Source organism: Monodelphis domestica, chromosome 8 (assembly GCF_027887165.1).
Source record: "Monodelphis domestica isolate mMonDom1 chromosome 8, mMonDom1.pri, whole genome shotgun sequence".
Taxonomy (NCBI): Eukaryota; Metazoa; Chordata; class Mammalia; order Didelphimorphia; family Didelphidae; genus Monodelphis; species Monodelphis domestica.
The window spans coordinates 231,738,804-231,765,164 of NC_077234.1; the positions used below are offsets into that span (position 1 = coordinate 231,738,804).

A 26,361-nucleotide genomic window follows, 5' to 3' on the forward strand; every position below is an offset into this window, starting at 1 on the left:
CAGTCTCTTAGACCCTAGAGATTGCCTCACACTAGCTCTGACTCTGATGGCATAGGTTAAGTGGGGGGGGGGGGTGATCAGGCTGCACTTTAGGAGGAGCAATTTTACCCTCTTATAGTGTGGAAATATCCCAACCCTGCCTACCTTCAAGGCTGCACCCTATGGTAGAATCCATTTGCTCATATACTTTTGTTTTTTGTCCTTTTGAGGTACTTTATAGTGGCCAGTGGTAAGGAGAAGAAAATCTTTGCTTCTACTCTGTGGCCATCTTAGCCAGGAAGTTCCTATAATCTTTTAAAAGTGTTTGCTCTATATGTGTTCTATTCCACTGGTCTGCTTTTCTATGTCCTAACCAATAGTAGATAGTTTTGATAATTGCTTCTTTGTAATATATCTGAAAGTCTGGTTTGCTAGACATACTTTCTTTATATTTTTAATTATTTCCTTTGATATCTTGACCTTTCCTTTTTTTCCCAAATGAATTTTTATTATTTTTTGTAGTTCAATAAAATAATCATTTGATAATTTAATTGGGATGGCATATTGACAAGTATATTCTTTTAGGTAGGATTGTCATTTTAATTTTATTGGCTCTGCCCACCCACGAATGAACAGTATTTCTCCAATTAAAAAGAATTTGAAGGAATAAGAATGGTCAAAGGAAAAATAAAATTATATTCTTTTACAGATGATATGATGATACATATGGAAAAACACTACAGATTCAACTAAAAAAGTCATAATTATCATTAATTTTAGCAAAGTAGTAGGATACATAATAACTCCACACAAATCATCAGCATTCATACATATGACCAACAAAGTTTTGTGAAAAGTGACAGTAAGAGATAATATATTTAAAATAACCATAGACAGAATAAACTATATTGGAATACGCCTGCCAAAGCAAATACAGAAACTACTTGAATATAATTCTAAAATATTTTTATACAATAAAATCAGATTTAAATATGATTTCATTGAAGGCTCAATCTCTTTTGGAATGCTCATAATTAGTCTATCACTATCTTCTCAAATTCTATTGCAAATTATGTTTCTGTTAAAAAGTCTTATGGGCAGTTTTATGGCATAGTGGATAGGGTACCAGACAGTGAGAAACATCTTCCTGAGTTAAAATCTGGCCGCAAATGCTTATACTTTACCCTGGAAAACCCTGCTTTTCTCAGTTTCCTCATCTGTAAAATGAGCTGAAGAGGGAAATGGCAAGCCACTCTAGTATTTTTACCAAGAAAACCCCAAATGGGTCACAACATCTGAACATTAAATGCTATTTACCTTTAGAATTTCAGCTCCATTTGGGCAAGGATTGTTTTTCATTTTGTCATTGTATTCCAAGTGACTGTCATAGTACCTTGTTATAGAGTAGTTCTTTAATAAGTGCTTATTGTAAAAAAAAAATGCATGGAAGCAGATAGGTGGCTCATTGGATAGAGGGATAGGCCCACAGATGGAAAGTTCTGGGTTCAAATGTGACCTCAGATATTTTCTGGGTGACCCTCATACAAGTTACTTAATCCCATTTGCCTAGCAGTTGCTACTCTTCTCCCTCAAAACCAATACTTAGTATCAATTCTAAAAGAGAAGTTAAGAGTTTAAAAAAATAAAGAAAATCAATGACTGGATGGTGCTCATTTCAGCAGCATCTATACTAAAACTGGAATGAAACAGAGATCAGCAGATCACCTGCACAAGGATTGTATGGAAATTTATGAAATGTTCCATATTTTTTTAAAAAATGGGTAAATAAAAGTGATTGAAAAAGAACATGAAAAATATGAGAGGTGCAAAGTTATGCATAAGGTTAGAGAAAGGAAAGATAATTTCCAGATGGCAGAATCAGGGGAGAATTAAAATAATAAAAAATGAGTATGACCTATAAGATAATACAGTGGATGTGGGGGAACAGTCTGTGACACATAACAACCAGGAATTTGGGAGAATTCATAGGGTCATAGACCTAAAGCTGTAAGAGACCTCAGTCCATTTTATAAATGAGGATGAGACTTGAAAAGAATTAAGTAACTGGCCAACAACTACCAAGTAGTAAATATAAGTGAGATTTGAATTTAGATCCTCTTACTGTAGAACCAATGTTCTTTCCTCTGAATAATGAAGAGAAGGACGTCATCAAAGAAGTGAGTGACAGATAAAGAAGATAGGCCTAGTCACTGGGCAGCAAAAATAAGGGAAAATTAATGGAGACCATGTGTTCCACTGATACTCACTTGATAATATTCTCTTAGAGGAAGACTGTTGATGCAATATATTGAGTACTAAACCTGGAGTTGGGAATAGCCGAGTTCAAAAGTCATCTCAGACACTTTCAGGCTCTTTGAACCTGGGCAAGTCACTTAATCTCTGCTTACCTCAGTTTCCTTACTTGTAACATGAGGATAATTATGGCACCCTACCTTTTAGGATTATTGTGGGGATCAAATGTTTGCAAAGCACTTAGTCAAGTGCCTAGCACAGAATAGATGCAATATAAATGCTTATTCCTTCCCTCACTACCCCCTGCCCCCTGACCCCCCATTATCAAGAAAAATGAAAAAAAGCCCTCAACATGTTGGGTGAATCTCATGGTGAATGTTTGGGAAGTCATTGGCAAGAGACAAAATTGAACATATTCTAAACTGTATCACTGAAAGTCGTGTCTACAACCATGAAATTAAAGTTCCAGTTAAATATTTGTGGTAAAATGAAGTTTCTAGAAGCATCATTTGAGTTTAGAGTCTTCACCATGTGTAGATAAAGAGAAGGTGTTGGGGGCAGCTGGATAGCTCAGTGGATTGAGAGCCAGGCCTAGAGATGGGAGGTCCTAGGTTCAAATCTGGCCTCAGACACTTCCCAGCTGTGTGACCCTGGACAAGTCACTTGACACCCATTGCCTAGCCTTTACCACTCTTCTGCCTTGGAGCCAATACATATTATTGACTCCAAGATGGAAGGGAAGGGTTTAAAAAAAAAGAGAAGGTGTTCTAGACATAGCAAAAGGTTTAGCAAATTACATCTAATTTCTGCCAACATAGGGTCAGTCATTTACTCTTTACTTAATTTCTGATTGCATACTACAAGGCATTTTTTGGCAATACTGCATCCTATATTAAAAATATAATGACCACAATATATTTATCTCTCTGAAACAGGTATCACTTGAAACTAGCTGATGTGTAAGAATAGTCTGCCATATATTTGCTCTCCTACAAGGATTTAATTAGTTTATTAGTTTAATATAACAAATCATTAACTATCAGGAGACTTTTGAGTATCTTACAGTATATTCCTGTGGAGTGCCTCAAAGTTATTGTTTTACTGTTTTAGATGTCTTTTATAATTTTTAATAAATAAAATTTTCTAGATTATTTTTCATCACAGTGTTATTCTAAAAACAGGAGCCAAAGAAATATTCACTGTGTATGGCATTAGAACTGGAATCTTAAAGTTTGAAGGCATTTCATAATTCCTTTAAGCCAGATCTCTACTAAGTTTCTGTCAGATTCTGTTTGAATGCCTCTTGCAACAAAGCAAATAATATAACTGAGAAAATATCTGGTATGGAATTTTGAAATCATCCAATCCAATGGTGTCAAAGTCAGATAGAAATGAATCCCTTTAGGTGGCACATTAATTTAGAAAACTCTTCTATTTTATTTATTGTATTACATACTTCTCAATTATATTTTAATCTAATCAGTTTGCACCTGAGAATTTTGTGGTCATATATGATGAATTTGACTCTTCTGATCTAATCCAATTTCTTCATTTTTTTTAGATTAGGAAACTGAGGCTTATGCAGCTAAAGTTACTCAGGTGTCACAGAATTAACAAGAAGTAGAGCCATGATTCACACTCAAGTTTCCTGGATCAAAAACTCAATCCTTCTCCCCTCCCACCCTGTCTTCTAATCCTGTACATTGCCATCTCTCTTCCAAATGCCCCATCTAGGCCCATTATGAAGCAATGAAATAGATTTCTCTTGTCTTCAAAAGCAAAGCAAGACCTAGGTTTACAACAGGCAATATAAAAACAATTTGTCTTGTTGAATTTCAATTAAAGGAAATGAGAGTCGGCTGTGTTTCAGACCTACAATGCAATCAAGGACATCTAGAACCAATTCTTCCATGATGGGTTCCTAAGGTCATGGCACAGTAAGGCTTTTCATAATAAATTAATTGATTTTTAGGGAAGAACAAAGGAGCCAGGCAAGTCAAATATGGGTACTTTATATTAAAGGTGAGTATGTGAATCCTAATTCATTGGAGAAATAGTTGGCAAGTATAACAAAGACTCCATTCTGGATGATGAGATTGGTACCTTCACTGCCTCTTATCTGTTATGTAAGTGCTTACTTATTTATAGACACAGCTCTTTGGAAAAGTTTTCTAAGCTTTGCTTTACTGAATTTATAAAGCCTTTCCTCTTCATCATTCTTTTAACAGACCCTTTTTTATGGGTAAGATTTCTACCACATTTCTTTCTCCCTCTTATCTGGTTCTTATTGATGATGAAACTTTAGGCTACATACTAGAGAAAGGGGGAAAAGAGAGAGAGAGAGAGAGAGAGAGAGAGAGAGAGAGAGAGAGAGAGAGAGAGAGAGAGAGAGAGAGAGAGAGAGAGAGAGAGAGAGAGAGTGAGTTTGCATAAACAAACACCAAGCCAGCTGCTGATGTAGTTTAGGGGAGCATTATTTTGGATTTAGACTTGTAATTTTATTCTAGGGAGTTCCTACTGAAGAAAGAATTTTACCAATGCAAGTAGACACTTGCTCTGTAACTTGAAGTCTAGCAGAGAAACCAAAAGCACTGAGATATCAAGTGACTTGATAATAATAATAATAATAACAAGAAGAAGAAGAAGAATTGCATTAATATAGCACCTTCTGTGTGACAGGCACTCTGAGATATCCATATCTATATCTTCATAATCTCATTTTGTCTTCAAAACAACCCTTAGAGATAGGTGATAGCATGTTTATCCCCATCATATAGACATCATTATCATTCCTCATCATATAGATTAGGAAGTGGATTCAGATAGAGATTAAATGATTTGCCAAAGTCACACAAATAATAAGTCTAAGAGTACATTTGAATTCAAGTTTTTATTCCTGACTTCTGCACTTCCAGAACTTTGTCCTCTGTGTCACCTAACTGCCCCTTGAAACAGCCAGTCTGCCTGGGGTTGGTGAGAGGTAGGACTAGAATCCAGTTCTTTCTGACTGAAATTTCCTTTTTTAGGCCACCCTGACTCTGACTATAATAGTAACCTTTTTAAGAAGACATCATGAGGTGTTAGGCCAGTTGGCCTAATATTCTAGAAGAAGGATTAGATTTATAATTTAAGAAGTAACACATGCACACACACCCTTACACATAAAGAATCCCCCACAATTCTGTAATTATGTTAATATAAAATGCCAACTTATAGACATGCCAGAAAAAGGGAGAAATTTAAACCCATTTAGCAATTACTTTTTCTAATGTCTTATCTTTTTTATGGTGAGTTCTGAAATAAAGGAGACAAGAGGGTGGAATGAAAAATTGTTTGTGAGTGAATGAAGTGAATATAGAATTAGAGAACAAAGGTTCATTTTCTCCATCTTCCACCTCAATGATCTTGGGCAAGCAATTTATGTTGTTTCTGACTCTTTATGATCCCATTGGGAGTTTTCTTAGCAAACATACTGGAGTGCTTTGCTATTTATTTCTTTTGATTTTAAAGATGAAGAAACTGGGGGAACAGGGTTAAGTGGCTTTCCCAGGGTCACCAGCTAGTAAATGTCTAAGACAATATTTGAACTCTTAAAGTAATTCTTCCTTATTCCAAGCCCAGTACACTGTACCACCAAGTTGCCCCTTGAGTTTTAAATCTAAAATATGAAGATTGAACTAGTTTGCTTTTCACATCCCTTGCCAAATTATAAACATTTGTTAGGTGATCCTAATGAAAATATGTGTGTAATGACAATGGAACATGTACTGAGATGCTCTACCCACTTTAGATGACTTTGTGTGATGGCTCAGTGCTTGACTGTTTTGGAAATGACAAACTACTATGTATTGCTTTTGATCTTTTCTTCTGGAAATGTTTATTTTGTTTCCTGAGAGGCTGTGCATTGTATAGGTCAAGGTACATTTTGGAAACCAAATTTGAGAGTAAAAACATAACATCATTCAATCCTATACCTTGAAGGAATATCTCCTTAGATTAAATCTCTTTTACAAATACTAGAAAGACTAATTTGCAGTTTTCCTTTCTCCTCAATGTGGACTGTTCCATAATTTACCTAAGTTTGACTCATGATAGACTGTTTCCCCCTCCTTGGAACACTGGAAATGTGGAACACACCAAATTGATCATTCCATTCCCTTAAGACAAATGGGATGCCTAAAAGTGAAATCTTGAAGGATAGTTATTACTGTAAAACATGATAAATATAATAAGAAATTGTGGGTTGACTTTTAGGTTAATCCTTGTTAGCAGGCTGAAGAGAAGTGTTTATCTTATTAATTATTCATTTTTTAATTTTCTGATCTAAAAAAATGAAGGTAAGGAAAGTCTGAGGAAGGAGACAAGTATTGCAGAAATTCTCCATGAGATCAGTGGTAGATTTAGGGAATATGGATGAGGGCATGGTAGAAGGGCACAGCTCAAAAATAAATAATAATAATATTATTTAACATGCATATAGTTGAATAAAGGTTGCAGTATACTTTACATATATTGTCTCATTTCATCCACTTAATAGTCCTATGAGGGAGGTATTATATTATGATTCAAGTTTTATAAATGAGGAAATTGAGGCAATATGCCTTAAATGACTTGCCCAATATGACATATCTAGTTAAGAGTCTGAGAAAGGATTCAAATTTGGAGCTTCTTAACTCTAGGTCTCCTGATTTCTCCACTAATACAAGTTGCCTTTTAAGATAAGGATTTTGAGGAAGACTAAAGATAGGAGAATTGTTAACAGGGAAATAGCAAATAGAATATTGGGAGAGATGAAGACAGCAAGGTCTCCCAATTAAGTTAGATGTGGATATAACATTTTATTGCTTTTCCTGGTAGTAATCTTTGTAATGAAATACAGAACTGAGACAGAGGGGAAAAGGATACATAACAGAAAAAATCATCTTGGATATATATCAAATAAAGTTTTGAGATCTCTAGGGAAATCTCAGTGTACTAGCTGAAGTCCCTTATGTACTAGGAAACTTATTGATCTTTTAATTTTCCAAAAGTGTTTCCTCCATTTTTTTATGACAAAATTGAAAAAAAAAAGGGAGAAATGAATCCCTGACTCAAGAATATTGTAGTTTCTTTAAAGGCATTTTATCTTATAGTTCATTTATATTTCCTGCATGAACTAGCTGATTATTAAAGGAAATATTTGATACAAGTGATGCTTTTAGTTATTTGAAAGGTGAGATGTTTACTTCTGAGATCTTAAAATTTGTCATTTCTCCATAGTTATTTGCCAAATAGTGGTTTTCCATTTCCCTGAAAACTGTTAAATTTAATTGTGGTTGGACTCTGAATATATTATATAGGTGCTGGCCAGGGATTTAATTTCTAAATCCCAAAAAGAATTACTAAAGTGAATGGAATTTATGATAGTTATTTACAATAGAGGGAAGATATTAAGGAATGAGAGACAGAGAGGAAACTCTGGCTTCCTCTGAGCCAGGTAGAAATACTAAGGCCCAAATCAAGGAAAAGAGTCTCAAAACAATGGGCCTTTCTCAGAGGATTAGGCCTCTGAGAAATGCAGGGGGACTAAGTCAGCCTTTCACTCACCAACACTGACCATCTAAAAGGAAAGAAGTCTGGGTGTCTGTTTTCTTGTCGCTTCTCAAGTGTCTGTCTTCCAGTCTCTCCTCTGAGTTAGAGAACTCTTCGATCTCCTCGAATCATATATCAAATCAAATATCTCTTCTTCTGGCCTCTGATCCTCTTTTTAAAGATCTTTTTCTCTTATGTCACCTTCCCTAAATTTCACATCTACCAATCACAGCAGGCACTCCTCTCCAGGACTGCCCACTCTTTAGTTCACACCTTCCTTGGTTAAATTATACCTTTTAGGGTTACTTAGCACCTTTTTTGGTTAGTTCATCTTTTATAGTTACTTAACACGTTTTTGTAGCTAAAATGGTAGATCTAATTAAAATACTGAATTATCACCTGTTTTGGGGATTAAAATCTAAAAATAGATTGTGGATTACAATTTAATCTTCCCAATAAAGGAAGAGCTAAATATCTTCATTGTTACAATCAGGAGATAGCTAAATCCAATCTTCACATTACAAGATGAATCTTTAAGTCTCTTGTGAGAATAACTTTGTTCGGGGAGCTTTTTATTTATTTTTTGAAGTCTCTTTGGATCAGTCGATATAGGCATCCTTTACTATTCTTTTGATATTATCTATAAGAATTGTTGGGGATTAACTTTCTGATTGTTTATATTTTTTCCTTAGCAGTTTGTCTGGGAATATACTTTCAGTTCATATATTCTTTGAGATGATATAAAGTGTTACTGATTTTAACAAAAGACCCTAAAAAATTATCTAAATGACCATTACTGACTATTCTTTATTCTTTCTTTTGGGGAAAAAAGGAGGAAAAGGCTAGACATCCATTGGTTCTCCTATTCCATATATAGTTCATATACAAGATTTTCAATAATAATAATTCAAAAAGCAACTACTTGTTCAGTCATTTCAATTGTGTCTGATCCTATTTGACCAATTTGGGGTTTTCTTTGAAGAGTTATTGGAATAGCTTGCCATTCCTCTTTCCAGATCATATTACAGAGGAGGAAACTGAGGTAAACAGGGTTAAATACTTGTCCATGGTCACACAGTATCTCAGATCAGATTTGAATTCATCAAGATGAGTCTTCCTGACTCCAGGCTCAGTGCTCTATCCACTATGCTACCTAGTTTCTGCTAAAAGTTCATAACTTTCAAGCTAAAAATAACCTTAAGTCTAACCCATTCATTTTATATATCTGGAAAATGAAGCTAGATGGATTATGTGACTTACTCAAGGTCACACAGGATAGACACAGATCATTTGTTTCCAAATCCAATACTCTTTATACTGTTCTGTCCAACTTTAGGCACTTTCAACTATATCTTAGGCTTAAGGAAAGAGAGAAATAGTTTTCAGATAGCATATAAAAGTAAATTTATCATACTGTTGAAGACAACTATAACATATACTTATGGATAATTAGGGCAGTTCACAGGGCACAACTCATAACTAATTATAAAAAAATAGGGTAATTTAAAGTGAAGAACTCTGAGTTTTGGAAGACCTTTGTTCTGTCATTCATAAGACATGTGTTACTCTGGGAAAATCACTTATTCTAAGTTGAAGCCCATTCCCGAATCCATAGGATAGGGATAATATTAACCATCTTGGTTACTTTAAGGAAATAGATTGCAATTTATCAATTGTTTCATAAACATGAATCATTATTATTATCAATGATCTTAAAAACAAAAGTTAGTTTAAAGAGAGGGACCAAAACCTCCCTGATGAGTTATTAATGTCTGTAGTCAGTTCTTCAGAAAATGCTAGTTCCATTCTCCATGAGCCTACTTACTGCTTCTTCTTATTATAATTTTATTTTCTTTTTATTTTCTTTGATTCACAAATATGCATTCCTGAATAACGTATCAAAAGTTCATAAATAGCCCTTCCTTTTCAGAACTAGATAAATTCAACCAAAAACTAAATAAGAAAGAAGTAAGGGAAGTAAATGAAAAGTTAGAAAAATTAGAGCTAATAGATATCTGGAGAAAAATAAATAGGTATAAAAAGGAATATGCCTTCTTTTCATCAGTACATGGTACATATACAAACATTTACCATATACTAGGTTATAAAAACATTGCCAGTAAATATAGGAAAGCAGAAAGAATAAATGCAATTTTTCAGACCATAATATAATAAAATTAAAATCAATAAGGGCTTGTGTAAAGGCAGATTTAAAATGAATTAGAAACTAAATAATCTAATTCTTCAAAACAGGTTGATCAAAGAACAAATCAAAGAAGCAATTACTGATTTAATTGAAGAGAATGACAATGAGGAAAAAACTCATCAAAATCTATGGGATGCAGTCAAAGCAGTACTCAGAGAGAATTTATATCCCTGAGAGCACATATCAACAAATTAGAGAGGGAAGTGGTCAATGAAATGGACATTCAACTTAAAAAACTAGAAAGAGAACAAATTAAAAATCCCCAAATAAAAACTAAATTGGAAATCATAAGAATCAAAGGAGAAATTAATAAAATTGAAAGCAAAATAACTATAAAACTAATGAATAAGACAAGGAACTGGTACTTTGAACAAAAAAATAGATAAAGTATTAGTTAATCTAATAAAAAAAAGAAAGAAGAAAATCAAATTAATAATATCAAAGATGAAAATGGTGACTTCACCTCTAATGAAGAGGAAATTAAGGTCATTATTAAGAACTATTTTGTCCAACTATATTGCAAGAAATATGACAATCTAAGTGAAATGGGTGAATATCTACAAAAATATAAATTAGGTTAAAAAAGAGGAAATAGAATGCTTAAAACAATCCTGTCTCAGAAAAAGAAATTGAATAAGTCATCAAAGAACTCCCTAAGAAAAATCCACAGGGCCAGATGGATTCACAAGTGAATTTTGTCAAACATTTAAAGAACAAATAATACCAATACTATATAAATGATTTGACAAAATAAGCAAAGAAGGAATTCTACCAAATTCCATTTATGACACATAGTGCTGATTCCAAAGTCAAGAAGACTAAAAACAGAGAAAGAAAAGTACAGACCAATCTCCTTAGTGAACATAGATGCAAAAATCTAGAGATTATAGCAAGTTAGCAGATGGAATTTATACCAGGAATACAAGGATGGTTTAATATTAGGAAAACCATCCACATAATTGACCATATCAACAACCAAACCAACAGATATCACATGATTATTTCAATAGATTTAGGAAAAGCCTTTAACAAAATATAACATTCATTCTTATTGAAAACACTAGAAAGTATAGGAATAGAAGATCCTTTCCTAAAATTAACAGACACTATATAGTGTTTAAAACCATCATCTTCAATGGTGATAAATTAGACGCCTTTCCAATAAGATCAGGAGGGAAACAAGGATGCCCATTATTTACCTCTATTATTTAATAGTGTACTAGAAACACTAGCAGTAGCAATTAGAGAAGAAAAAGAAATTGAAGATATTAAATTAGGCAATGAGGAGAGTAAACTATCACTCTTTGCAGATATGGTAGTCTACCTAAAGAATCCTTCAGAAGCAACTAAAAAGCTCGTGGAAATAATACAAAATAAACCCACAAAAATCATCAGCATTTCTATATATTTCCAAAACAGCTTGGCAGCAAGAGTTAGAAAGAGAAATTCAATTCAAAATCACCCTAGACAATATAAAATATTTCGAAGTCTATTTACCAAGACAAATACAGGAATTATATAAACACAAGTACAAGACATTTCCCACATAATTAAAACAAGGTCTAATTAATTAGAAAAACATTAATTGCTAATGGATAGGATGAGCTAACATAATTAAAATGACAATGCTACCCAAATTGTCTTATGCTACATAGTATATTACTATAACTCTGACATTTGGTAATATTCCATATAATTAATTGGCATTGAATATGCAGCCCATTCTCTATTATCAAGATGTAATATTATTATTATTATTATGTCTGGATAAAGGAGAGTTAACCATACACACACACACACACACACACACACACACAGATATTCAACCATATATATGGTTTGCTTATTTCAGGAGTTCTCTTCACAGATACAAATCACAATCACCCTATGCTTGTCTATTTTTGGTGACTTTTTGTTTATATTTTCTCAAAAGTTCACCACAAGGACTCCTTCCATTGTATTGGGAGCCTTCCTTAATTTCCCTTGAAATGTGAAGGTACTAGTGGAAAACTCTGGCTGGTCATTCATACCTGTCAACCCTTCTTGCCTTATGATCAGCTCACCTCCTCTTTCTCTTAATCCTTCTTCAAAGCTCCTCATTGAATATATGTTAGATATTAAAGCCTTTTAAAATGACTTTTAGGATTAAGTTACTTAGTTATTATTTAAATTTGAATCTATTCTTCAAGGATCTTGTATCAGTTATAACCTTTTTACTGTGTGATGTTGGTAGTTCAATGGAAGCATACTAATTTATTCAAACTTAGTTATTAGGAGTATTCCTTATGTTTTCCTATCAAGTTTTTTGCCCAAGTGAGAGCATTAAATACTATATTCATGTATCTTATCCTATATGTGTATGAATTTAATTTCAAGAGCATTTATGACTTTATATTCAGTCAGCTATTTATTTCATAGGTATTTTCATGTGTCTGGAATTTGTGAGTTTTTGATTCTGCACCACTTTGCCTAATTTCTCAGCTTAATTTCTGTTGATCATTTTCATTGTCATCCTACCTTTATTATACATAATTCCCTCATATCCTTATGCTTTGAGGCCCAGAGTTTTTTTCTTAATATGGAAGTTTCTCATCCCATTCTTCCTATGATAATAACTCCCTCACTATACAATATAATTTGAGAAGTTGGAGGAAATGTAAAGGTCATCTATTCTAAAACTGTGATTTTACCTAAAAAGAAATTGTGTCCCAAAGAAGTTAAATGATTTATCCATGATCATGATTAATAAAAGATTTGAAACAAGAACCAAGACCTCCCAGTTCCTAGCCCTGTACTCTTTCCATTGAACTGTGGGTCATCTCCTTTCTTGGTTTTATACCCAAATCCATTAAAATATTGTTCCTTTCAATTCTGATGTTGGGATAGAAAGCTTCAATTAATCAGATGTTCAGAAAAAAAGTGTGCCTCTCTAATTTCCTTTAAATTATTAATTAGAGGTCTTGTGGTTTAGTATAGACACATAATCAAATGATTCAAGCCCTGCTTCTGATGCATATTGGTTGGTTGTCTTGGGTAAGGTAATTATCTTCTCAGTGCTCCCTGACAGCCTTCTAAAACTACAAATAAAAGAAAAGTTGAAGTCATTAGTCACTGGTAGGAATTTCTACATTGAGAATTCCTCACACTGCTGGATCTAGGAATCATGAAAAAGTAATAAAAACTACAATAATATTAAATTTAAGTGAAATATCAATCACTGAGAGAAACTTCAGATATTGCTTTTTAATTTTTTTTTGCTAATCAGTAACTCATGAAACCTGAAACATTTCCCACTTATATTGTGTGCCCTTTGTTTAGAGTTCCCAGTGCTTATTCTTCTTCAGGGGATCTTGTTACTATAAATTGCTAAATTAAAATATAATTAAATACTTTTAAAAGTCTTTGAAAATATAAAACTTAATTTTTGAAAGAAAATATAAGAATTTGTCTTTGTTCAGCATTTATTTGATTTTCATGAACTTAAACTGCTTCTTTTATCACTAATGCTTTCAGCCACCTGTTCGAAGAACATAGATTTTTCCCCAAATTGCTTTCCCCATTTGATATTGGACAAAATAGATTCTAGCCATCACTAAATTCTTCTCATTCATTTATTAGCTCCATTCATCTTATTGACACACTTTTTTTGGTCCAAGATGAAATGTCCAACACTTTCCTCATAGTTAAACCTAAAACTTAGAAAATTTCCCAAAATGGATTTGGCTCTAAAGAAGGAAACTATAAGTAAATTAGGTGAACACAGAAGAGTATACATGTCAGATCTTTGGGAAAGGAAATATTTTAAACCAAGCAAGAGTTAGAAAAAAAAATCACAAAATGTAAAATAAATAATTTGATTATATTAAATTAAAAAGGTTTTGAACAAACAAAACTAATGCACCAAAATTAGAAGGGAAGTAACAAATTGAGAAAAAAATCTTCATAACAAAAACCTCTGACAAAGGTCTAATTACTCAAATTTATGAAGAACTAATTCAATTGTACAAAAAATCAAGCCATTCTCCAATTGGTAAATGAGCAAGGGATATGAATAGGCAATTTTCAGATTAAAGAAATCAAAATTATTAATAAGCACATGAAAAAATGTTATAAATCCCTTATAATCAGAGAGATGCAAATCAAAACAACCCTGAGGTACCATCTCACACAGAGCAGATTGTCTAACATGATAGCACAGGAAAGTAATGAATGCTGTAGGGGATGTGGCAAGATTGGGATATTAATGCACTGCTGGTTGAGTTGTGAATTGATCCAACCATTCTGGAGGGCAATTTGGAACTATGCCCAAAGGGCACTAAAAGACTGTCTGCCCTTTGATCCAGCCGTAGCACTGCTGGGTTTATGACTCAAAGAGATAATAAGGAAAAAGACATGTACAAGAATATTCATAGCTGCGCTCTTTTGTGGTGGCCAAAAATTGGAAAATGAGGGGATGCCCTTCAATTGGGGAATGACTAAACAAATTGTGGTATCTGTTGGTGATGGAATACTATTGTGCTCAAAGGAATAATAAACTGGAGGAATTCCATGTGAACTCAAATGACCTCCAGAATTGATGCCAAATGAGAAGAGTAGAACCAGGAGAACATTATACCCAGAGACTGATACACTGTGGTATAATCGAATATAATGGACTTCTCCATTAGTGGCAATGCAGTGATTCTGAACAACTCCGAGAAAAAAAAAAACACTATTTAGATCCAGAGGAAAAACTGTAGGAGCAGAAACACCGAAGGAAAACAACTGCTTGATTACATGGGTCGAGGGGGATATGATTAGGGATATAGACCCTAAATGAACATCCTAGTGCAAACATCAACAATATGGAAATAGTTTCTGATCAAGGACACATGTAAAATGCACTGGAATTATTTGTCAGGTACAGGAAGGGGTGGGGCTAAGGGAGGAAGGGAAAGCATATGATTCTTATAACCAAGGAAAAATGTTCTAAATTTACTAAATAAAATTTTCAAAAAATAAATTTAAAAAATGGATTTGGCTTGTCTATTTATCTCCTGGTAGAGAATCTTAGAAGAAAGGTTGGCATCTTAAAGATGTAAAAAGTTGAATATGCACAGGTTCACTGTTTCAATTTTTGTATTTGCACCTGCTTTCAGATGTTTTCCAATCATCCTGAGGCAGTTGACATAACAAAGACTTAGAATTATCAGTGAACTACAGACCTGAAAAGCAAGAAATAGGAAATAGATTTAGGCTAACTTAGATTTCTTTTCTAAGTTAGAGAGTGGAGTGACTAATTCTCATTAGGGGTATTGGTACTTTACGAAAGACACTTCACTATATTTGGAATGATTTTTGTTTTCCTTTCCATTTTCTGTATTTTAAGATCTGGCCCATGTAGTCCAAACTTTCTGATTAAAAAGTTAACAATGATTCAATCAAAAAAGCTTTTATTAAGCAACTATTATGTCAAAGAAATTCTACTAATGACTATAGACAATATATACAAACATACCCTCTCTGAGAGAGATCTGAGAAGATAGCATGGATAACTAGGGGCATCAGAAAAGGTGTCCTATGTTCTGTAGGAGATAGCACATGAACTGAACCTCAGAGAAAATAAATTAGGATCCTAAGAGATGATGATAAAGAGAGAATGAATTCCAAACATGGAATTTCCTTGACTATTGCCTTGCCACTGGACTTCAATGACAGTGGAAGAAAGAGTGAGACTGACTGCTTTCTGCTACTCTGCCTCACTTAAACCCAATTTATTTAAATGTCAAAACATCACTCTGTGACCTCATTGGCCCTTTTCCAAATATGAAGGATGAATCTCTCTCTCTCTCTCACACACACACACACAGAGTTTCTTTAGAATACAGATGGCAAAGGAAAATGTAGGTATACCTTTCACATCCCAAATTTCCCCATCATGGTTTCAATAAGAGATTAAATGAGAATTATGGGGAAGTTCTGTGGAAGCTACCAATGACATAATAATACTAGCATATGATACAGAAAATGTTTAAAAATTCATTTTACTTCACATTGACCTATAGATTATAATCAAATGCTTAACTCAAATTTTATAAGGTACTCCAAACATTCCCTTCCCCCCCCCCAAAAAAAGAAGAATATCAGAATTAGTAAGGGTTGGCCAAAAAAATGTTATGAGGATTTTCCAGATCTTGGAGTACCATGCACTAAACAACATATATGTGTGTGTACTTAGCCATTTATTTTTTTCAGAATATTTTTCCATATTTACATGATTCATTTTTCCCAACCCTCTTTCTTCTCCCCTCCCTGAGCTAATAAGCAATTCCACTGGATTATGTTGATTGTTGAGATTGTTGTTCAAAATCTATTTACATATTATTCATATTTGCAATAGAGTGATCTTTGAACACCAAAACCTCAATAATGTCATCATTGAACCATATGATCAATCTCATGTTTTTCTTCTGCATTTCTGCTCCCACAGTTCTTTCTCTGGATGTGGATAGTATTCTTTCTCATTAGTCCCTCTGGATTGTCCTGGGTCATTGCATTGGCCATAATGTATCAGTCTCTGTGTACAATGTTCTCCTGGTTCTTCTCCTTTCACTCTGCATCAATTCTTGATCTTTCCAGTTCACATAGAAATAGTTCATTATTCCTTTCAGCACAATAGTATTCCATCACAATATTATCCATAAGATACTATAATTAGTTCATCCATTCCCCAATGGATAGATACATCTTCATTTTCCAAGTTTTTGCCACCACAAAGAGTGTGGCTATATATACTTTTGTACAAGTATTTTTCTTTATTATCTCTTTGGGGTACAAACCCAGCAGTGCTATGGCTGGATCAAAGGGAAGGCAACCTTTTAAAACTCTTTGGGCATAATTCCAAATTGCCCTCCAGAATAGTTGGATACAATTTATAACTCCATCAACAGCATATTAGTGTCCCAATTTTGCCACATGCCCTCCAATATTTATCACTTGGCCAATCTGCTAAGTGTAAGGTGGTACCTCAGAGTTGTTTTTATTTGCATTTCTCTAATCAGGAGGGGTTTAGAACACTTTTTTTTCTGTGATTATTGATAGTTCTTATTTTTTCATCTGAGAACTTCCTATTCATATCCCTTGACCATTTGTTGATTGGAGAATGACTTGGTTTTTTGTAAATTTGACTTAGTTCCTTATATATTTGGGAAATTAAACCATTATCAGAGCATATTGGAACTGGGAGTCAAATCTACCATTTTTGTCCTTGGTTATTCCAAGTTGCCTCTCCCTTTGTTTTCAATACTTTATTAAACATGACCTCAATAAATCCAGAGTAATTAAGGGAATTAAGTCTTAATTAGTGAAAACATTAATTATAGAATGTTAAAAAGAAATGCACCTTTATTACTCTCGATTTCATATAGAACCATGCACTACCTTACTTTAATGAACATGATACCTTCTGTATTTTAGTTCATTCAACAAGTGTCAATTAAGCACCTTATATATTAAATTGGGCATTATGTTAGGAATTTGGGATGAAAAGACAAACATGAAAATAGACAACTCATCTTCAAAAAGCTTATATCTTATGGAGTAAATGCTAATAAAATATGAGACAAATATTTTTCTTAAGTAGGTTAATAATTAATGTATAAGGTGCTTAATTAACACTTGTTGAATGAACTAAAATACAAAAAGTTAGTATTGTTCATAGTAAAGATAATTTTATAAACTAGTCTCTTTTCCATAATATAAAATAAATGTCAACTTGGCCCAAGGCAGATTCTCAGATTCTTAATTATTGAAGTTCTATTTTAGTTAAAACTTACTTTCTGTGTTGGAAAAATGTATAATTAAACTATTTGAAACAATGGGTTTATCTATAACCATCTGGCTCTTTTAGAATTCTGTTTGTTCACAAAAATAGAGCAAAGAGATATCAACATCTATTGCCCTATACACTGAGATATTAATATTATGTACATTTTAACTAGTTATTCTTGAAATATCTTTCAAGTGAACTTAAATGGTTCAGAAAAAAATTAAAATTAAGGAAGTTTTATAGCTAAAGTCCTTTAGATATTAATAGATAGTTCAACAAATTTAGTATTTTTGTAATGATTACTCCATACTGCACACTGTGGTAGACACTGAGTTATGATACAAATGAAAACTAAGGGGAGAAAAATGGTTCATTTTTAATAGAACTCATCATTGAATGAGGTTCTTGATTCTTTTGTAACAGAGCAAGAGATGATAGAAGAACCCCTAGCCATATAAGTGAACTCTTTTTTCCTATAAAGTTCATATTTTACATGTCTGCTGTCTTTCCTAACTGGATAAACTAGTCTGTTCCACCTTGAAAGATGCTTGAGGGTTTTGTCTGTTTCTCTTTTTGGTTTTTAGAATATTACTGTGGCCTATAAAAAATATGTAGCCAGTAGTTAATTTTACCACCTCTGGGCCTTCTCCCGGCTTCTTTTGTTTGTTGATTTTAGAGTTTATAAGGAGGAGTGAGGACTTGCTAAGCCCTTTTGAGGTTGCTCATCCATCTTTGGTGGCTATCTGTCACCCTTCTCTCACCTGTAACTCCAATAATCTGTAGCATATACAGAAGACATATACTAGTAAAATCATCTCCAGTTGTCTTGCCCTTGGGTTTAATAACTCTGGAAGAAAGAGTGAGGTTGAGGACTTTGTGAAACTCTGCCTCACTTAAATCCAGTTGACACACAAGTCAAGATATATCCTGTGATTTCATTGGTCTCTTTGAAATGAAGGACAGACAATAGCTTAGTAATCTCATAGATGTCTTAAGTATGAGACAGCTCCAATTCCAAAACACAGTCCAAACACTCATGGCTCTTCCAAGATTTCCAAGATGAGTAGATCACAGAACTAGAAGGGACCAGCAAGGCCATTTAGTGAAACTTTCTCATTTTCAGTTGGAGAAAAAAAAAAGTGACCAAAGACATGAAAGGCTTCCCTAACAATCTCACATTAGATAGAAGGGTTGTGCCTCAGTCCCAAGATCCCTGGTTATCATTCTAGTGCTCTTTGTACTTCCCCAAACTGATCATTTATTCCTTCTTTCTATCAAAAGTCTTGTTCACTCTTCTTGTGGAAAGTTGAATAGTAATAGCACACATAAGTCTTGTGAAGTACTTATAAACCCAATGCTATATTGAACAATATGCTGAATTTGGAGTGAGACAACTAGGGTTATACTCTACCAAGCTACTCATTAGCTGTGTGAACTTGGGCAAATCTCAACTTCTCTGGGATTAATTTTGTTGTCTATAAAATGAATATTTTAAACTAAATGGCCTCTAAGTTCCTCTCTTTCATTTTATTTATTGTTTAAAAGAAACCCTTGCATTCTGCCTTGGAACCAATAATATGTAGTATTATTGGTTCCAAGGCAGAAGCGTGGTAAGGGAGAGGAAATGGGGGTTAAGTGATTTGTCCAGGATCACAAAGCTAAGAAATGTCTGATGTCAGATTTGAATTTAGGACCTCCCCCCTCTAATCCTGACTCTCAATCCACTGAGTTACCCAACTGCTACAGGCCCTTCCTTCCAGCTCTAAAGCAATGATCCTAGGATTTCTTACAATTATCAAGACAATTCTGCAGTTAGCAATTATTATCTACATTTTACAGGTAAGGAATTATTGTTGACAGAGTAGGAATTAAATTTTAATGGTTTGACTAAAATATGTGAAAATTATAAATAATATTGTGGTCACCAATTTAAATTATTATTGCTCAAAGTCAAAATGACTTTATTTACAAAAGAAGTGGAAAGAATAAAAGTAGAGAAATACATAAAGAATAGAGAAGTTGTCTACCCTATCACACTAAATATTGCTCAGGTGCTCGACTCAGCCAAACTCAACTTGTTAACCCTTTCAATCGAAGTTAAACTCTCTCTGGAAGTCAGGAAAGGAAAGCCAGCTATTCACTCACCCAAGTTCTCTTCCTTATTGAAGCCAACTTCCCAGCCCAAGAAATTCAGGGCCTTTTATATTATCTTCTTGTACTTTCCCCTCTTCACAGGGGTGAATCATAGTTTCCAAATTGCCTAGCACTGCCTGGGAGGCAGTGTCTTATGGGATCCACTTCTCACCTCTAACGGTGTTAATTCTTAATATAGGCCACTAAAGGTGTATTTTTATCATGGGATTCACACATTTCTGACTGATTCAGTTAAAAGGATGGAGCCTTCTTTACATAGTGGTTAGGTGGGTACTAAGTAGGGGCACTAAAAGAGAGTTGCCTAAGTGTTAACTCAAAGTAGACAAAGAGAATAAAGAATTCCCTTTTATAAGTGTTAAGTCAACATAGACAAAGAGAAAAAAGAATTCCCTTTCAACAGTAGTTCAGTAACTTGCCAAAGACACCACAGTGAATAACATTGGGGGATAGGATACCTAATAATAATAATAATATGTTATAGTGTTTTAAAGTTTGCAAATTGCTTTGCAAATGTCATCTAACCTTACCCTAACAATAAAACTACAAGGTAGTTGCTATTATTATCAACATTTGACGAATAAGGAAATTGTGGCAAGGAGAAGTTAAATAACAGAAAACAGCTGGTAGGTTTCCAAAAAAATAGATTGGATCTGAGTTCTTGACTCCTGATTCATTGTTCTATTCCATTGTGTCACCAAGGATGACAAAAGAATAAAAGGATGGGAGATGGGGTTGGTACATTTCTGATTTCCTCCATCAAAAATTAATTTTATCTATAGTCTAGATCTGTATGTTTCATTAGTGTTCAGCCTTTTTCATAATTCTTTTTTGAAACTTTTTTAATCTTTTACTTTGTCTTAGTAATATGAGGCAAATAAGGTTAAGTGACTTGCCCAGAGTCACAAAACTAGGAAGTATTTGAGGTCATATTTGAACCCAGGTGCTCTCAAATCCAGGTTGGCATTCTATCCACTTTGCCACCTCCCATCCCTTCTTTCTTAATTTTTAACCTCCTGGTTCCATATCTTCCTCTATTGTGTCTTTGATTAGACAAAAACAAGTTGATTCAAACACTAATATGTGCTAAATACCCTAGACATGAGTATATGAGCAAGCCAATCCCAACCCTGAAGGAACTTCCTGTGTTCCTATAAAACATATACCCAAATAAATTAATACAAATATTATACAAATTATAATATATATATATATTATATATATATAATTATACAAAAAAATACAAATACAAATACAAATTAATTTGTGGAAGGAAAGGAACACTAAAATCCTAGAAAAATAAAAAAAAAGTTTCAAATAGGAATTGGATCCTAAGCTAAGATGTTAAAAAAGTTATGATTTCTTAGAAATAGTATAGAAGATGAGGAAGGCATAAAGATCCCGAGTTTTAGAAACAGGTAATCTGATAGTCCTGTTTGACTGGAACATAGCATTTATGAAGGAGAGAAACATGAAACAAATCTGGTAGGGTAGGTGGAGACTAGATAGTGGGAGGCTTTGAATGCCATTCTGAGATAGTTGTGTTTTGTCTTTTAGGCAGTAGAGATTTTTGAGCATGGGATAGCATGATCACAACTCTGACTTTAGATTGTTTTGGCAGTTGTGGAGGATGTGTGGATGATGGATTAGAGAGGATGGGTTGGAGGTAGATTATTTAGGAAATTATTACATTAATTGAGGACAATGGTAATGAGACCCTGAATAATAGTAGTGACCATTTAGGTAGAGAAGGGAATGGATATGAGATAAATAATTGGTTAGAATCAGCAAGACTTGAATCGGAGAAGCTTAGGGTGATTGATAAGATAGTGGTACCCTTATTAGATAAAATATTATTCTGGAAGATGAGTGGTTTTAGGAGAGAAAAAAATTGATTTTAGATATTTTGATCTTGAGATGTAAATAGTACATATAGGCAGAGATATCCTTAAGGTCAGCTAATACTACGAGAGTGGCATTTAGGAGAAAGATTAGGGCTTCATCTTTTCTACCATCCTTTCTAAGCAGTTAAGATTGTATCATGTAGGGTAGGAGACATTCGCCAATTTGCATTATGGGGAGTTATTGTTTACCATATTATTGCTGAGAATGATACTTATCAATACTAACAGGATGTACTATTGCTCCTTGCAACTGTTACAATATATTTTATGCAAAATATTAATAAATGTAAAATAAAGCTTCTTACATTCTTTTTGCTATTTATATTGACCTGAAATGGGCACTTCTGGGGCATGAAGGCAGAAAGAGAAAATGTCTATAGACTCTATGTGGAGTACATCAGTTTGTTACTGGCCAGTCAATCATCTCAAGTGTTTTTTTCAAAGTCCTGGATTTTCTCACTGGCTCCTATTTGATAGCTCAGCTCTACATGGCTGAAATTTTGCTTTCCTGCTAGTTTGCTTCTTAGAAATTACCTTCCCTCTCTTTTAGCTTTCCCAGAGAAACCCTGCATAAAGTCATGCTGAGATGGGTATCATATCTTGATATCACCAGTGATCAAATCCCCAGGAAAACTCATGAGGCTTTGCTGTACTTTTCCATCATGCCACCCTGTTGGGACTTCCCCTTTTTCATGGGCATCAGTGGAAAAAACCCAGCTGTGCTTTTCCATTTAGCCCTTGAAGGGCATAAAAATGTGCTCCAGAAAAGGACTTTGGGTCTTTTACTATAGGGGTAGTATGTCGGACATCTTCTCACACTTACATTCTGATGGGACTCTTCCTCTTCTACATGAAAGTTTCCTACTAGTGCCTTCCCTCTCTTGCCTCACAAAATTTACCTGATTACTTATCTTGTATGTGTATCTAGATCTTTCTATATAAAGTATACTTATTAACATATGTGGATCAAATGAGGAATTTGCACAGTACCTGACACATAGTAATTGCTTTAAGAAATGTGTTCCCTTTCCAAAACATTCCAAAACAAGAATGAGGGCAACAACGTTTCCCTTTCTTTTTGTTTAAAAAGGACATTTTAAAATGTCTGATATATTGTAGACACATAAATATGTGTTGATTGATACATCTTAACATATAGAAACTATGTTCCAGGATCAATGTATGACTCCTGAAGCTGCAACTCTGCCATTTCTAAGGCTTCTGATTTCCACACTTAATAACCATATCCAGCATTTATGTAGTAATTTAAGGTAAACAAATTATGTGTATATATGTACATATACACATAAGAAGTATGTATAGAAATGTGTATGTATATATCTATGTGCATGTGTGTGTACATGCATATATAAATCTATGAGATTTTATATCAGATATATAAAAAGTATCAAGTGAGGTTTTATATATTATATATTCTTTTTATTTGATATTTTTTGTATATATTGTATACTGAGGTGTATATTTATGTGTCTCTATATATGTAAGTATATGTGTACATGTGTGTGTATACACACCTCATTTGATCTTCACTGAAACCTGGGAAGCAGGTACTATTAATATTGATTTTACTGAGGCTGAGAGAATTTGAGAGACTTGATCAGAGCCACACTGTGAAGTCTCTTGCTGAGGTCAGATTTGAACCAGAGTTTTCCTAGTTCCAAGTCTAGCGCTGTGTCCACAGTGCCGTCTACTTGAATCATTGCAATAGGACTCATTTCTCTGGAGATCCTTTTAGTACCTAGTGTAGTAGTTTATTGGGCTAATATACCACTAATTCTAGTAGGAAAGCTTGGTGCTCATCACTAATAATAGCTATACTAACAATGGAAAATCCCTACTTTCAAGGATCCCCTCCTTTAAAGGTGCAACAACAAGATATATATGCAATTATAGAAAGAATAAATATGGTAGAATTTCTATCAACTAGTCAACCAAAAATCTTTTAATAAATTCCTGCTAAAGATACTATGCTAAGCATTGTAGACCCACAGAAAGAATGAAAAATAGGGAACTCAGTAGATAGCAAACCTGGAGATGGGAGTTCATGAACTCAAATCTGCCTTGAGACACATCTTAGCTAGGTGACCATGGGCATGTCTTTTAACTCTAATTGCCTAGTCCTTAGCTCACTTGTGGTTCTCAGTAGCTGCTAGCATGTGGCAGCGGCCACACCCCGGGCAATGGCTTTGACAGGCAGGCAAAACCTTGTAAGGGTAGCCATCGGGTCGTGACCCCGGGTGAACTAGGGCTTTGCTCACCCAGCATGTGAAGACTGCTTCAGCAGAACAGATGGAAGAAACCAACAAGAAGGTTCAACGGCTGAGAGGGCGATGCAGCAAAGCACTGTGGAGTGCTTAGGGCGTGTTGGAGCACAAAAGACAACACGGCCATCCAATGCAGCTGAGGAAGTCTCCAGGTGTAACGACTTTTCGTGCCACTGGACCCAGGCTTCCAACGCCGAGAGAGTGGGACTGTCTCTGTGCATCAACTTTTCCACTTAAATCTCCTTCACGCACAAGTATCTTTGTGCACACTCATCTATCCTAACCCTGTCCACCCTTTTCAAGACCTGCGGCGATGGGGGAGTGGTGACGCAACAGGTGGAGGTGACCACTGGCAGTTGGAGTCACGATCCTGCACGTAGGCGGCCCACGGACCAGTGGTCGCTCGGCCCTGTGGGCAGCAGAGATGTTCGGCAGCATCCTGGGCGACTGAACAGCCCTCTCTAGATCAGCACTGCTCACCCTAATCAAGGGAGGGGACTAGAAAAGGTGTCCCAAACATTGCCTGCCCTACAAACACCCAGTCAGCACACCGCGGCTGGCGGGTCATCCCTTTAAGCTGTCGAAACCAAAGAAAACAAAATGCAAAGAAACTCCTACTAGGAGCATGGAACATCAGGACATTACTTGATAGAGAGAATACCCCAAGACCTGAGAGAAGAACAGCTCTTATCGGTAAAGAACTGGCACAATATAACATCGACATCGCAGCCTTAAGCGAAACACGCTTACCAGAAGAGGGATCACTCAGTGAACCCATCACTGGATACACCTTCTTCTGGAAAGGTAGAGCCACAAATGAAAACAGAATCCACGGTGTTGGCCTGGCCATCAAGACCAGTTTGCTCAAACAGCTGCCAGACTTGCCTGTGGGCATCAGCGAGAGGCTCATGAAGATCCTTTTGCCTCTCAGCAAAGACCGATATGCCACAATCATCAGCGCATATGCCCCAACACTGACCAGCACAGAGGAGACCATTGAGCAGTTCTACTCTGACCTGAGTGCTGTCCTGCACTCAGTGCCCACAAATGACAAGCTGATACTACTGGGAGACTTCAATGCCCGCGTTGGCCAGGACCATGAAAGATGGAAAGGAGTGCTCGGCAAACACAGCGTGGGCAAAATGAACAATGACCTACTGCTACTCAACAAATGCTCAGAGTTCGAACTCACCATCACGAACACTGTGTTCAGAATGGCGAACAAATATAAAACAACATGGATGCACCCGCGATTAAAACAGTGGCATCTCATTGACTACATCATTGTATGCCGGCAAAACATCCAGGATGTACAGATCACCAGAGCCATGAGAGGAGCTGAATTCTGGACAGAACACCGATTGGTTAGAGCTACTCTTCAAATGCGCATTGCGCCTCACCATCCAAAACACGCCCAGACAGTTCACGAATTTTACAATGTGAGGCCTCTTAGAGATCCATCTTATTTGCAAACATTCCAGTCCTGTCTGGAGGACAAACTTTCTGCCAAGGGACCACTCACTGGAAGCCCAACTGAGAAATGGAACCAGGTCAGAGACACGGTGACAGAAACATTAAAGGCAGTCCTAGGCCCCAAACAACACAAGCACCAGGACTGGCTCGACAAGAACAACACTGCTATTGAAGACCTATTGAACAAAAAAACAAAGCCTTTATGGAGTGGCAAAATAACCCAAACTCTGCTCCTAAAAAGGACAGATTCAAGTCTCTCCAAGCCACGGCGCAGTGTGAGATCAGGAAGATGCAAGACCGATGGTGGGAAAAAAAGGCAGAAGAAATCCAGCACTTTGCTGACACAAAAAACTATAAACAATTTTTCAGTGCCCTCAAGACTGTCTATGGGACATTAAAATCCGCCACTGCCCCCTTGCTATCCTCTGACAGTGACACTCTCGTAAAAGATAAAAAAAAAAGCATCAGCAACAGGTGGAAAGAACACTTCAGCCAGCTCTTCAACTGACCCTCCTCAGTCAGCCAAAGAGCCCTTGACCAGATCCCCCAAGACCGCATCATCAAGCAACTTGACATCCCTCCTTCATTAGAAGAAGTCCAAAAGCCTAGTCCTTAGCACTCTTCTGCTTTGGAACCAATACATAGTATTGATTCTAAGGTTGAAGGGAAGGTTTTAAAAAAATAATCAATGTTTTTTATTGATTCCCAGGCAGAAGAGTGCTAAGGGCTAGG

The 26,361-nt window shown here is 35.2% G+C and overlaps 1 protein-coding gene and 1 non-coding gene across 3 annotated transcripts in view; both read left to right on the forward strand.

Annotated features, from left to right (window-relative positions):
• The window catches only part of FRMPD4 (FERM and PDZ domain containing 4), a 742,306-nt gene that overhangs the window by 160,828 nt on the left and 555,117 nt on the right, over positions 1 to 26,361 (forward strand). The window lies entirely within an intron of this gene.
• On the forward strand, positions 1,646 to 1,749 carry LOC130456050 (U6 spliceosomal RNA). The gene has a single exon (XR_008914325.1). It is a non-coding gene; the product is annotated as a U6 spliceosomal RNA (small nuclear RNA).